General features: G+C 44.9%; 1 protein-coding gene across 5 annotated transcripts in view; it reads right to left on the minus strand.

Annotated features, from left to right (window-relative positions):
- ERC1 (ELKS/RAB6-interacting/CAST family member 1) overlaps window positions 1–15,457 on the minus strand; it is a 420,180-nt gene that overhangs the window by 33,525 nt on the left and 371,198 nt on the right. The gene's annotated exons all lie outside the window — the stretch shown is intronic.

Raw genomic sequence — 15,457 nt, forward strand, 5'->3', positions numbered from 1 at the left:
CTGTAAAGAGAAGCAGGTCCATACACCTGCACGTGTACAATGTCACACCCACCCACTGCTCTGGGGGCCGCGTGGGGACCGCTGCATGTACATCAACGCGAGATGCAGTTCTGACTTTGGGCTGGAGATCAAGCACAGGGTGAGCTTGTTTCTGCAGAGGTGACATTCCTGATACAGAAAGACTCCAGTTACTTCACAATTGCTCACCCCATCTATTTACAAGAAGGTTACAAAAAACTGCTAGTGATTGACTTTGTTATACAGCAGAAACTAACACACCATTATAAAGCAATTATACTCCAATAAAGATGTTAAAAAAAAACCAAAACCTGCTAGTGAAAGGTGCTCATCTGAAAGCCTGATGCCACATGCTGCGTGTGTCCCTTCACCTCCTGCAGTGGAAGGAAGGTTCTGCCTCTGGAGAAAGTGCGTGCTTTTCTCAGCCACGAGATGTGGTGAGTGAACTCATGACTAGATCTGCCTCCTGGCTGGAGCTCCCTCGTTCACTGGGCCGAGGCCATCGATCCTCCTTTTAATGGGTGACAGGTAAATCCTTACACAACGCCAGACCCCTGAGCCTGAGCCCGGGCCCAGTGTGACGCTGGGTCTCTTCTCGTGAGTAGCAGTCCTGCGCTAACTCTGTTTTGCGTTCCCTTTACCCTGGATGAATAACTATCACCTCGGATCCCTCTGAAAGCACATCAAAGGACAGATGACTTCACCGGGCAGCTCTTGGGCCCGATGACACTCTGGCCAGGCACTCGGTACTGGCGAGCCTGAGGGGCTGAGGCGGAGCTGGGCCGGCTCTCCAACGCTGAAACGCTGGCACAGCATCTGCCTGACACACAGCGGCTGGGGGAGCCGCCAACCCGCCAGATGCTGGCAGGCCCCAAACGTTCCCAGGGCTCACAGGCAGGGTCTGCACCTGCTGTGTGTCACTGGGCTGGCACTTTTCACCAACAGGACGCCTCTGACCCACCTAATGAACAAGGAGCTCACTAATCTTCAAGTCAACAGAAACAAGGCCTGGTATTACTTTCAACAGTGACGCTGATTTCTTCCTGGCCCCCTCAGCGGACTCCCCTGCTGCTTTCCTTTATTTCCTTTTAAGAGTTTCTAAAATAAAGTTTTATGCTTTTTATTGCAAAATCAATGCATATTTTACTCTGAAAAGTATGGGGGAAAATATAAAAGAAATAATAAATAGCCTATAGGTATTCCATCAAGAATACCACTTGCAACATTTTGCTGATTTTCTTCCAAGTCTTTTTATAAACTTACATAAATCAACTTTTAACAGTATCATACTTCACGTTTCGCTTAATACCCTGTTTATCCATTTATATTGTGAGTACTATTCACATTACGTATTCCTGGAAAACATGATTTTTAATGGTTGCTTTATAAATATATCACATTTCCTCTGTTTCTAATACTATTTCCATAATACAGTTAAGAGAGGGAAGAGCCAGGGCTTAGTGTCTAAAACAATCTTTAACTTACTAGAGAGATCAGAGTTCAGAGTTTAGGCCTATGTGGTATAATACAATATAGAAATTGGAGCCTGTCTAGACAAACCAGAGAAAGTGAATAAATTCAGCATTATTATTGTTTTTAAAACACACACACACACAATTCTCTAAGGATAAAGGTTACACATTCAGGGGCTGGGGTGGAAGGCTCTGGGCTCTGTAAGGGACCCCTAATCAGCAGGCTCGTGGTGCGAGTCCTGTGTTACCCGTGGTATCAACACTGGCAACCACAGAAGGACCAGACTGTTTTGCAGAGGATTTGGAGAGTGGGGAAGTTGGATAGCTTTCCACAAACAACACTAATCTCTCAAAAAAGACTTGTATTTTATTCCTGGCCACAAATGCACATTCAGTGTAGAAGATTTAGAAAGAGTTCCAAAGCAGAATCCTTAAAGGCAAGTTCAAGGCAACTCTCCTTTAAATGCATGTTCACCTTGCACATCAATATCCCAACTGTCTAGTCATGGCTCTCCTACCACACCCCTCATGCCTCCGAGCACTGCAGCCCTATTTCATTTCCCATGTTTTTAGCTTGGCCTCCTCTAGCTTCTTTCATGGACACATTGATTTAAAAAAATCACTTTGGGGATTTTCATTGGATTTGTGCAACTTACTTCCATTCTTTGTGTGTGTGTCTGTGTATAGTTGCCATCACATCTGGGCTGCAAGGCTGAAAGAGCTGGTATCTTAGATAATTACTATTTGAGTTGGAAAACTGACATAAAAAAGCACGAGCACTGAGGAAGAAGACAATGTGATAAATGGTGGTAGTGGAGAGGTCAAATTTTTCACAGTAAAATGGAATCTGGAAAGATACTAGCTCACTGCTGTATGACTGGGAATGAAAAAGTGGACTTTTTAGGTCCCTGTTCTTAATCAGAGATGAATCTCAAACTGATTTAAATGTATTTCATGCTGAGGTGCTGACAGATTACAAAATATGTAGTGTTTTGCACTCTGAAATTTTTCAAAGTCCAATTGAAAAGTTAAAAAATGATGGAATTTGAAAAATTTTTCAAGGATAAAAATTCATTCCATGCGATGACCAAGATGCCCTTTCGTCTCATGTCAAAAGGAGTCGCTTTTTTAAAACAAAACAAAAAAACTATAGAGCTTACTCGGTGAAAGTGTATGAAACTGCCCAACCAGCAGAGTTCTCAAATCTATCCATCAAGGAAAAAAAAAAAAAAAAAAGTCACCATGGCCTCTCTGGGACACATTTAACCATGTCAATCATGTGGGAAATGTCCTTATCTCTTCCTTCTCCCCATCTAACTTGGGCAGGCCACTCAGAAAAGAAACTGCATTTCCCACAAGGTAGAACTGCCACTGCCTAATCTCAAAAGGGAAGAGGGACACTTGCCAAGTAGGAAGAAGCTGCCTTACAGGATCCAGAGGTTATGTCTTTTGTCCACATACAACCTCAGTACATTGGCAAGAAGTCCTACCAAAAGCTGTCAGTAATGCGGTCAGACCACATTAGTTCTACAGCTATGCAGAATTAGAATTATCTATCTTTTTTTTGGCATAAAGAAGTTAAAAAATGAACTTGTCAAGATAACCTCTGCTTTTATCAAATATAATGCCAAAATGTCAATATCCCCCCAATCCTACATTTACCGAGCTGTTAAGGAAAATAATTTAAATTATAAAAGGGAATGAGAGCTTTCTGGTTGACGTACTGAAAGCTTTGTTTCTTCTTGCAAGGATTTATTTATGTATCAGACCCTCAAATTGTCTTCAGAGGCCAGCATTTGATGACACATGGTGATGGAAGACAGTGACCTCCGGAAGGTGTTTATTTTAACCTCCCTTCCACTTGAGCAGGTTAGATGGCTAGAGATCTTTTGGAAGACAGACCAGCTGCTCTTCTACTGTTCGATACAGATTGCAACTGAAAATTCTACAGCATCCCGTTTCTGCAACCCATTTATCTAAGACATGGGAACACATGTTCTTGGACCAGGATGGGATGTTCAGTGAAAGGCCCCTCCAGTCAATTCCATGGCCTGCCCCCTTCTCCCCACTTCACTGTTTCTGTACCAGATCTTTAATCTACGTGTAGGTGGGTTGGTTACGGCACATTCTGGGAGCTCATTCTGAGAGGAAAGGTATACCTTGTACTGAATATCACTTGGGACTTAAGGCATTTGCCCTTGCAGTACTAATATTTTATTGTTTGGAAGATGCCACTGTTTTTTCAAGCTAACATTTATTGATCGTTTACTGTGTTCCTGGCAAATTATTTTTATATTTACTATGGTTCCTCTGTCACTCCAAAATCCTCTTACTCTTCTTTCTATCTGTTGAAGTCCTCGGAGGCAGGTTCAGCTGTCCCTGGATTACTGCGTAAATGCCAGTAGCAGTTCTGACTTCTCACTGGGTCACCATTACACCACTGTCCCCCAGTGTAGGTTCACCAAAGAAGTCCCAGAACAACTAACATATTAACTTCCCAGAAACATTATTCTTTTAACGACATTCTTGTCCAGAGGCCCCAGCAGATAGCTAAACTCTGAAAAGTAAAAAAGGAAGCAAGGGAATAAAATTCAATGGTCTAGCCTCGAAGTCTTTTCTCTCAAGAACTGACTTTACCCTCTTGGTCACAGTGTACGTCAGGGTCAGGAAGATGAAGGACGGTACTAGGTCTCTTCACAAAGTTTTGGACCTTTGTGTTACTTTCTCACTTAAATGCAGCTACTTTGTGCAAGAATGTGGTTCTTTGAACAAATATAGTAAACTGTCATGATATTTTTGCTACATTAACTAGATATACTGCATATCAAATCACACACAGTGACACTAAAAAAATTATGCAATTCACTTAACAAACATTCAGTGAATGCCTTTGTGCCACGCCATAGCCAGCCAGCTTTTGCTGGCAGGAGTATTAAGAATGAGATGTGGTCCTGTTCTGCATTAAAAAAAAATCATGAAATAATGGAACTAATGTGTTGAGTGTATATAAGAATTAAAATGCGTATATTCAGGATTTCTCTTTGCTTTAACTTTAGTTTTGAAGTTTACTTTAGGCAGAGCCTTAAATTGCTAAATCAACCTCTTTACCTTGATTTGAGGCTTAGTTTGACTTAGTCTTCACATATAAGGTTATAAAATTCAACAACCTGTTTATTCTTAGTGGTCTCTGAGATCCCACCTTTTAATTTAGCCTTCCCATTTGGAGCACAAACAGAAGGATATTCAGTGGACCCCCTACATGTTTTTGGTGTTATGGTCCTTACTCATTTGTAATCCTAGCAAGCTGAAAACAAATGTGCCTTCGAGAATAGCCCTCTATCTTATACTTCTCCTGCGAGAGAGACACTGGATAAACATATGCCTCTCAGGTCACACCCTCATAATAACTGATATAAAGCCAGGCTACAGAAGGGTTCATGAGATACACCTGTATGACCTTCATCAAAAAACAAACCTTATTGTTAACAATGGGAATCTGGAAAGTTTCAGCAGCTTTAGCCTGAGTTTGTGCTTAGTGAGGGGGCTGCAGTCTTTGAAAAAAAAATCTCTTTTAGGGGGAAGTCAATTTCTAAAGTTTCGTGAAAAGTTAAAAAGATAACCTACAGCTAAAGGCAAGAAAGTTCAGAGCTCCAAATCCTGACCCCCCACTTCATAACCATTTTTCATGTGTGTCTATTTGACTCCTCAAACAAACTTTATAGAATGGGACTGTCTTACATTTATCTTCCAAAACAAAAAGTCACGACAAATACAAAACCCAGAATGACATTTCTTATGCTATAAATATTTACTAAGTACTTAGAATATTAGTTCTGTACTAAGCAGGGTCCCTTCCTCAGCATCTCTTACAGATAATCTACTATTACCACTTGCTTAGTTAATGGAATAACTAACCAGGCAATCACTTAGGCTCAATTAACTTTCTCATTCCCCTCATCTATATCCTGGGGACAAAGGTCTTCTCGTTGACCAAATGTGGGTCAGGCTCCCCTGACCTCTCCTCTCAACTGGGCCCTGACTTTTGGGTGTTCATGTTCATCTCTATGTTGTCCAATTCCCCCAGGAATTCTAAGTCAGTTTGTATCTGACGGCGTCCCTCATCGTCCACTATTCCCGGGGCGATGTCTGATCACTCTGCCTGCCTTAGGCAAGAGTCCAGTTAGGTTGGTTTAGCCAGAATCTCCCCCTATCCCTGATGTTTCCTCCTTAGGAAGTGTCCATCCACTGACCCCCACCTGCTCCTTGGCTGTAAATTCCCACTTTTCCTTGTTGTATTCAGAGTTGGGCACTGTCTCTCTCTCCCTCACTGCAAAACCCCACTGCATTGGCCCCTAAACCCATCATGATGGTCCTGAATGAAGTCTGCCTCACTGTTCTTTAACAAGTGAGTAAGTACCACTAGGAGTTCACATCCAGGGCCACTAGTGAAACCGAGTCCCCCTAAAACTGATCTCCTCTGCCGACAGTTTGTGATTAACCTCTCTAGGGGAAACTTTATCCCGTTTCTCATCCTGAACCTGTTCCCCTAAGAGTGAGGAGCACCAAGGAAAAGGGGGTACTGAAACCATGTGCAAGCCCCTGTGTCCATGTCCTTCGAAGTAAAAGCCTTTTGCTTTAGCCTCTCAGCCCTCTCCTGAGTCTCCGGAGGCTGACTCCAGAGTGAATGACCAGGAAATGTGAAGACGTAGAAGCGAAGAAGAGCTCTGGGTCAGGAACCTGGTAACAATTCAGACTGCACACCAGCCACACAGCAGAGCCACCAAACTCCCTGTTCCCTGGAAGATACGGATAAAGGCGTGACACCCGTTCCTAAGCTGTTTTTAGAGGAAGCAGACCCCCACAGATGAAAACTACTGACCAGCAGAGAATGTAGACCCCAGGCTGGTTGAAACCGGAAGACTGGTGATGCTCGAAACTTCACCTTGTTGCCAACCAATCTGAGAACTGCGCACGAGCTGATCATGCATCCTGCGACCCTCTCCCTCACACACACTGCCTTTAAAACCCCTTCCCTGAAAGCCATCGGGGAGTGTGGGTTTTCAGCACGAGCTGCCCGTTCTCCCTGCCTGGCCCTGCAATAAACGCTGCACTTTCCTTCACCACAACCCGGTGTCAGTAGACTGGCTTTGCTGCGTGTGGGTGAGCAGATCCAAGTTTGGTGTGGTGACACTAGGTGACTGAGATCAATAAACATTAATCAGAAATCTTACCACATATAGAAATGCTGGGTTCTAAAAGTAAAAACTCTCTCCAAAGGTTTCAGATTTAAAGAGCTTTATGGTTTGTTAAAGTTAAATGTGTCTTTGAAAACGGCAAAAGGTTTGAAACATGAAAAAAACAGTGGGAATCACTTAAAAAATAAAATGTGATCATCTCCTCTTAGTTTTACAACTCAGAAATCTGTTGTCAATTTTCCTTTAAGCATGCATTACCACTCCAGCAAAACAAAACATCCCCTATTTCTTGACCCAGATATGGAGACAAATATTCTGTACTCAAAGTTGTAAGGAGATAGGAAACAGAGTTTAGAATAAAATGAATCTTGAAATCTGAACTACAGAGCTGCTAACTGCATTTTACCTATTTACTCCTTATTCAGTTAAAACCTATCCTATTGTATTCGGTGCAAGGAATCCTACTCGAATAGATGGCAGAGTGTGTGGGCCCCCGCCAGTGAGGGAAGAAGCCTCCTGATGAGCCCACCTCTTCATGGCCATGAGAGCAGCTTAAGGCTGGAGGTATTGCAAGAACTTGCTTCAGTATCTGGAAACTTGTAAAATAGAGGAAAATAAGGTCATTCACCAACTAGAAGGCAGACAATGAGTACAGACGAAGACAGTGCACATCAATGGGCAGTAAGTGGAGAAAATGCTGCATGAGGCACCGAAGCCAACACACGCTGACTAGTGGAGGGGACAGGAAGGGACGCATAGTGTGCACCCTGGGGGGTGGGCAGACGAGGCACAGGGAGGTGACTATCAGAGCGACTAGACTAAGAGATGCCAGTGGCGTGTGTCCCGCAGCTCTTCTTCCCCGCTCTTTCAATAGAGATGGGAAAGCACCTTCGATTTATTTCTTGGTTTGAGGCTTGCCTTTCCACAATAAATCATTGACTGTACTTTAGTAAACAATGCAGTGGGTTAAATATTTGTGTGTGTATGTGTGTATATATTTTACAGGACTTCTCCACAGTGCAGTAAAGTTCCAGGGCTATACACTAATGAATTACAAATTATGGGGAAAAAAGTCTGGGCATGGGAAAGAAAATAAGGCAAAAGAGGCAGAAGAGAGGTTCACACTTTGTGAACAGGCCAGGCAACTGAAGGCTGATGCTGAATTTCAAAGGAAAAACCAGGTAGGCAGTTGGCCACAGGCGAAAACGGTGGCCTCCACCCTCCCGTGCCCGTGCACACACCCTCATGCTGCGGCTGACGACACCTGCTCTGCCTGGTCCTCTGAGCTCCGGCGCCTGAAGGGCTCCTGCTGCGCTAGTGCTGCAGTCAAGCACTTCTCAGCATTATTACACCTTCACAAGACAGAGGGATGGATGTGAAAAGCAGTAACATGCTTGTTGCCTCCTGTGTGGAACACAGTAATGACCTTATCAGGACAGTTCATTTTCTTCTCTCTCTAGCCACTGGGAGTAGAAGGAAGGCCAACCCGAGCTGTGCCGGGTGCACAAAAGGAACCTCCTGACCTGGCTAGGATCTCGATAAGTAACCAAGGATGCGAGTCTAGATTACAGGGAGCCCACCCAATCGCTCCGCCTTGAGGGCCACAGGAAGACAGAGGAGCAAAGAGCCAAGTACGCTTATCTGGTGACTAGGAGATTTGATAGCTTATCTGTACAAGGGCTCCCAAGCGGAGGCCAGTCTCTGGAGGAGACTCCCCTGTGATTGGCAGTTATTTCAAGGCTGGGTTAAAAGCAGGTGTGTGTGCGTGTACACACAGAGAAGCTGGAGGAGCAGACACGGACAACTGGCCATTAGTCACAGCATGACTGCAGCTCCAGCATCACATCCCATAGCACAGACTGCAGACACGCAGCGTCTCCAGCTGAAAGCTTGCGACGGCTGCAGCTCCAGAGAGTCACTGTGTGTCCGCAGGCTTTGGCTTCTCATCACACAGCGCCTCACAGGAACCTGGCCTTGGGGGTATAGGTGGGAGGGAGGGATTCCCTATCACCTGGAAGGCAGGGGAAGATAGACATGTACCTGTAGCTGTGTGTACACATCAGAGACGGGTATCTGTGCTACGAGAGAAAGACAGGCTACACACAGGAATTGAATCTCTTAATGCTGAAGTCAGAAACAGCCAGGACATGACCTGTGACAGGCTGAAACACCTGTGAGTCAGTGTGTATAAGGAGGCACATGTATACACCTGCAGTGGCGAGAGGAGGCCGGCAGGATGGGAAGAAAGATCTGTGCAAAATGGCCCTTAGCCCGGAATTCAGCTTTAGGATAGCTTAGCACTCTGCTTAACTGGGAGGATGGAAATGTTTCAGAATATCATAAAAGAGCCCTTCAAGAACAGAAACCAGTACCAGGGCAGGGGGCACCAAGGGCATCTCCACTCACTCCGGGCTGAACTAGTGCTGGGTTCTGGGGGCTGGCCTGGTGCGCCCCCACCTCCACCCGCTGCTCTGCTTGTGCCCACGCCCCCCTTCTCCATCTCTCCTCCTGACCCACCCACATGAAGAATCTTCATTTCCACTCCACACACACACACACCAGAACTGTCATATATCTGAGAATCTAAGAGGGATCTTGGCTGCTCTGACAGAGCTGTCCTTGCTGGATTTATGTCTGCCACAGTCAATCAGGAAATCATATTGCAAAAGCAAATTCCTTCTGAAAATTTTATACACCATGAACAAAACCCATGGATTAACGATTTCCAGACATCACCCCTTCCACCTTGGGAGTAATCCAGGCTTTGGGTGGAAGAAAAAGATTTGGGAAAAACAAAAATTAGGAAGACTGTTTTTCTCTACCCATTTTCTTTATTTGGGAATAAAACCTCCACACAATCACTGAATTAACCTCTCCTCCCCCTACTTCTGAAAGTTAAAATTCCTTAGCGTGACACAAACTCTGATAGACATCACCATTTCAATGTTTCTAGTTGCTGAGGTTTAAGCAAAGCTTTATTACTGGAGGATATAACAGTGACTATGACAAAAGAGGTTCAGCTCAGAAATACCAGAAGTCCTACAAATTGTGGCTGATATTATATAAGGTAACAGCCAGGGTAATTCAAGATTAAATAATCTGGGGCACTCCAAGCCCTTCTCCGGAAGAAGGGCCCCTGTGCCCTGATTCCCCGGATCCCCCTGATCCAACACAGGGCTCAGTAAGTGCTGACTGAAGATCAATTCTGAAGTGCAGGGTCAGAGCAGGGCGGTCCCACTGGGATGCGAGATATGGAATGGTGAGAAAGAGCAAACCCGCACATTCCAATTGAGCCGAGAGACCCTGAGGGAAAAACTGCAGAGTACGGCAAGTAAAAAAATGGGGTGCGGGCAGTCCAAGGGAAAAGTTCCAAGGAACCAGAAATGGGGGTACATCTAGACTGAAGCATGTGAGGCTACCTGATGTAACAAAGAATAAGCAGCTTCTGGTATAGTTGTAAAGTGACCTGATAGCGGGGGAAAAAAGTTAAGTTTGTGCAGAATCTTCATATTGGTTTTACCTACCAGGCTCTAGCCCCACCTTTTAGTACTCATAAAAAACCTATCATGCACATGGACCCACATCCAAATTTTGTAGCAATTTTAGTGAGGGAATACAAAGGATAGAGACCATGTTTCTGATAGAATCAGAGGACCTAACACTTTATGGGTGTTTAGAAAACAGAAAACAACGGACAAGTGAAACAGAAACTCCCAACTCTAGAAAGCAAGCAAAGAAGAAAAGGGAGAGGAGAACGCAGAAACACCTTTCTTCACCATGTTAATCTGTCCATGTTATTAGTGCTTTCCCTGGTTTCCTTCCAGGGAGTATACTTTTGGTGTTGTGGACTTGAACAGCAACGAACAGGAGGAAAAGCTCTCTCTGTGCTTTAAGCACACTGCCCAAATGTATGCATCACACAGTTTTGGGGGATTCTTCATACTCAGTTGCCTTGCGGGCTCTAGCAGCTATAACCTTCTTATATATGAGATGCTACTGCTGACAAGAAATAGAAATATGGGGAGCAAAGTCTCTGCCATCTTATTCATCTAAGCAGTAAAAGCTCATGACACTTGGTCTGATACATTTCTGTCATTTGTCTAGCAAGCCGTCCACATATCATTTCCCAGATGTGCCATTTCAAAGAACAGTGCAGAGTCATCCTATAGTGGGCACGTGTGTTTCAGACTATCCTGTGAGTCCAGTGCTGCACGTTCTGTGCACCTGGAGGTTTTCAGCTTTCCCTGACTCCACTACCATGCCTATCTCAATGATCATACATTTCTGTGCACGAGAATAAAGCAACAGGCTCACGTGTTAAGACACACGCGTATGTTCATGTGCGCGTGTGCGCACACACACACGGAATGTGGTCTGACTGGGAGGGCGCGTGCACACACACACACGGAATGTGGTCTGACTGGGAGGGCGCGCGCGCACACACACACGGAATGTGGTCTGACTGGGAGGGCGCGCACACACACGGAATGTGGTCTGACTGGGAGGGTGCGCGCACACACACAGAATGTGGTCTGACTGGGAGGGTGCGCGCACACACACGGAATGTGGTCTGACTGGGAGGGCGCGTGCACACACACACACGGAATGTGGTCTGACTGGGAGGGCGCGCACACACACACACGGAATGTGGTCTGACTGGGAGGGCGTGCGCACACACACACACACAATGTGGTCTGACTGGGAGGGCGCGCGCACACACACGGAATGTGGTCTGACTGGGAGGGCGCGCGCACACACACACACACGGAATGTGGTCTGACTGGGAGGGCGCGCGCGCACACACACACACGGAATGTGGTCTGACTGGGAGGGCGTGCGCACACACACACACACGGAATGTGGTCTGACTGGGAGGGCGCGCACGCACACAACACGGAATGTGGTCTGACTGGGAGGGCGCGCGCGCACACACACACGGAATGTGGTCTGACTGGGAGGGCGCGCGCACACACACACGGAATGTGGTCTGACTGGGAGGGCCCAGGCTCCTCTGAACTGGCACTCCTGCATCGTAGCATCTCTTGCATCAACGACGACTTGTATGTTCCAGGGAAGCACGGTTGTTTGCCCAGCTGCTTCTCTTACCTATGATTAGGTTAGTTGCTTCCCTCATGGAAAATTTTTAACTAGCCATGGAATTCACTGAAGTGGTCCTCAGCATCTCACGATCTTAACTAGGAATTTTATCTACTTGAACACTTCTCTGGCAAGAGCAGCTGTGGCATCTCACACCTTACAGCACCACATGTTAAGCAGACACAGTGGTGTCACTCTTTAGTGCCAGGGAAGGCAATGTGACTGGCTGTGGCCAGGGCAACGGCCACGGCCATTAACACGACCATTCAAACACCGCAGCCATATGCATGCAGGCCCTTGGCTGGTGATTATGTTAATTACTGGGCATCTAGTTTCAGAAACTGTGGTGAAAAAAGGCTTTTTTACCCAGAGGCTACCCTTGCCAGAGACAGATTTTTATCACTCATGTTGTGTGCTACAATATCTTTGCACTGCATTGATGACTCTGTGAAACACTGCAAAGCCACAAAGCAGTTAACAGCATGGGCTCTGGAGACAGACTGGCTTACCCCTGGGGCCTGCAACCTTCTAGCTATGAGACCTGGGACAAATTACTCTGAGGATAGTATACTTTATGAGACTGTAATAATCCACGTGTCCATCACATGGTAAGCTTCTTCAATAATTATTCACCATTATTATTTCCAAGAACCTGTTTTACCATCTGTAAAATGGGAATGACAATTCTCATCCGTGTGAGGATTTGAGCACATGTAAAATGCAAGGTACTCTTGATAACTCCAGCTGACATTCTGACCCCGAGGACACCTTAACCCTATCATTTGCACTGAGCTCCACCAATGACCAGATGGCTACAAAATGCCACATGAAGAGATGAGAAGCACAAAGAAGAACTGGAAAAGCAACACAATAGACCAGAGGTCGGTAAATAAATGACAGTCCATGGACCAAATCCAGCATCACTGCCTGCTTTTGTACAGTCTATCACTAAGAATGGTTTTTCAAATGGTTGGAAAAAAAATCAAAAGGGTATTTGGTGACATGTGGAGATTATCTGAAAATCAAATTTCAGAGCCCATGAATAAAGTTATATTAATCATAGTCATATTAACCTTCACTCATTTACATATTGTCTGAGGCTGCTTTCCCACTGCAAGAGCAGAGCCGAATAGTTTTGACAAAGAGTAAAGTTCACAAAGTATAAAACATTTACTATCTGGACCTTTATAAAAAGGTTTGCCAATCTCTACAGTAGACCTATTCCAGATAACAGGGTAACTATAATATTAGGGAGGAAATGCTTATAATTTTCTTACAGATTACTTAAGAAATAAATAATAATTACTGTTCAAAAAAATTCAATTCACAATGAATAGTACTTGTATTAATAGTAATAGCAACACAAAACAAAACATTGGCTAAATAGAAAACTGGAATTGGCAATGGGCATAAAAAGAAAATTCACAGTTGCAGAAAGTTCTAATTAGTAAAATTTGATCTGGACAAAATTCCTGATTGATAAATAAAGTCATTATAAAGTTTAAATATGGCAAAGAATTGATACTAAAATGATTCAGTAAAATAAGAATATGGAAAAAGATGGACATTTTCAACCGCATGCATGGAAAACTGATAAAGAAACTGCATTACCTTAGTTTCAGCTCCAGCAAATATTCAGTGAAAATCCCTTGACATTGGTATAACCTGATTTAGATGTTTGTGAACAGATTAAATGTTTCTATTGAGTCAAACATTCTCAAGGTTAAACAAGGATAAAACACTAAGTTCTGAGCACAGAGAAAGTTATTTTAGCGATCATCGAGGTCATCGACACCTGCCTCCTTGCCCCACTTTCTAAATGAAAAATTCAATGCCCGGGGAGGTGACCCGGGCCGTGAATGTGGCTGGACCGAAGTCACTCGGCGTCCAAGCGCCACAGCCACCGTGGAACACGTGGGCTTGTGCAGGGCTGTTTATGTGAACAGCGCCTGTAGGCAAGTTACCTTTCTGAACCACAGTGGGGCTTTCGGGCTGTGTTCTCTGTCTGGGACGTTTCTGAGAACCAAGCTTCCCGGTGATGAGCACACGGGCGATCCTCCATCCCTTCCATCGCCGCGGCATCCAGGCCGCATGGCCTCCTCCAGGACAGAGCCAGAAGCTCTGACATCCCTCCTGGCCACCCTCCACAGGTCGCCACGGCACACAAAGGTCATCGTGATCCACCCACGCTGGCGGCACCAGCCATGTGGCTTGTCACCCTGCCCCAACACCTGTGGAGGTTGGCACTAAGTCCACACGTGCTTTGACACGCCTCCCCTCAAAAAGTAAAGCCTGAGACGCTCTGGCCCATTCAGCGCAGATGGTCTCAGTGCCTTGCGCTGAAGGAACAGAACACAGTACAGGTGGTGGTGTGTGACTTCTGATAATGGGTCATAAAAGTCGCTGTGGCTTCCTCCTTGCTCCCTTCTCTTGAATCACTCATTTTGGGTCCGGATGGTGAGGAACTGAAGGTTCCTGCCGCTATGAGCTGTGGGTGAGCATCCTGGAACGGATGCTCCGTCCCCACCAAGCTTTGGACAACTACAGACCCAGCTGACATCCTGACTGCAACCCCGGAGACACTCATGCAAGAGCTACCCAGCCAAGCTGCTTCCGAATTCATGACCTGCAGAAACCACTGACCTCACAGGGGTGTATTGCTTTCAATGCTGCCAAGTTTTGGGGTAATGCGTTATGCAGCAATAGAGAATTAGTTCACACCCTAAGCAGTAACCACAGGGAGCTACTGAGAGTTCAACAGATTTACAGTGTATCTGCTTGGCAATCGCCTGCTGCTCCTTCAAGATGCGGCACAAGTGTCACCTCCTCCGTGAGCCCTTGAGTCTCTGGTGCAGACCTGGGTTTTCCTATGGCACCTCGTACAATTTTTTCTGTTGGAGAAAATCTGTCCTTTAGTATTTGTTTTTACAGTCTTGAAACATGTATTTCAACCCATGTACCTAGTGCAGTGTAGGTACATAGGAGACTCCCAATAAATATTTTTGAGTTAATTTTCTCATTTCAGTCAGTTTTAACCCAAACGATAAAAACTTCAAACCGCACTTACGGACTTATTCTGTATGACCTCAGGACCCAGGTGTCAGTAATAGACTGTGGAGAATGTGCATTTTAGTTTGTAAAAATATGAAGTCAGGGATAAACACTCCGGTTCAAGTCTGGAGGATGTAACAGTGTGAATACTAGATTTCAAATAGTGACCCACCAACAAAATGACTATGAGAATTTAAACATTTAAGATTTTTTCATTTAATACCCAAAATGCCAAAAGAAAAATCTGAATAACTTATTTTATATTCACATGAAAAGGAACCCAGACAGTGTAACAGCTTTTGGGGTTTGCCAAATCCCTCCTCATGCAGAAAGTGTGTGATTCTAGTCTTGAAGAAGAGAGAGAGGTATATGTTCAGTGTTGACTATCTTTCAATGAAAAGAAATGAAGTCTTGCTAACAAGTGGTTTGCCTTAAAACCTGAATTTTCACCGCAAAGAACTAGCCATCTGTTTTGAATATTTTAAAGACTAAGCCTCTATTTGTGCTCAGCTTTGATCTCCTAGGATAATAGGAAGACAGTGATACAGTCCAGCTACACCTCAATCAAGTGTGCTCACTTAATTTATCCCAGAAATGCTGACTGACAGATCCAGCTGGAAACTT

Source organism: Eschrichtius robustus, chromosome 13 (assembly GCF_028021215.1).
Source record: "Eschrichtius robustus isolate mEscRob2 chromosome 13, mEscRob2.pri, whole genome shotgun sequence".
Taxonomy (NCBI): domain Eukaryota; kingdom Metazoa; phylum Chordata; class Mammalia; order Artiodactyla; family Eschrichtiidae; genus Eschrichtius; species Eschrichtius robustus.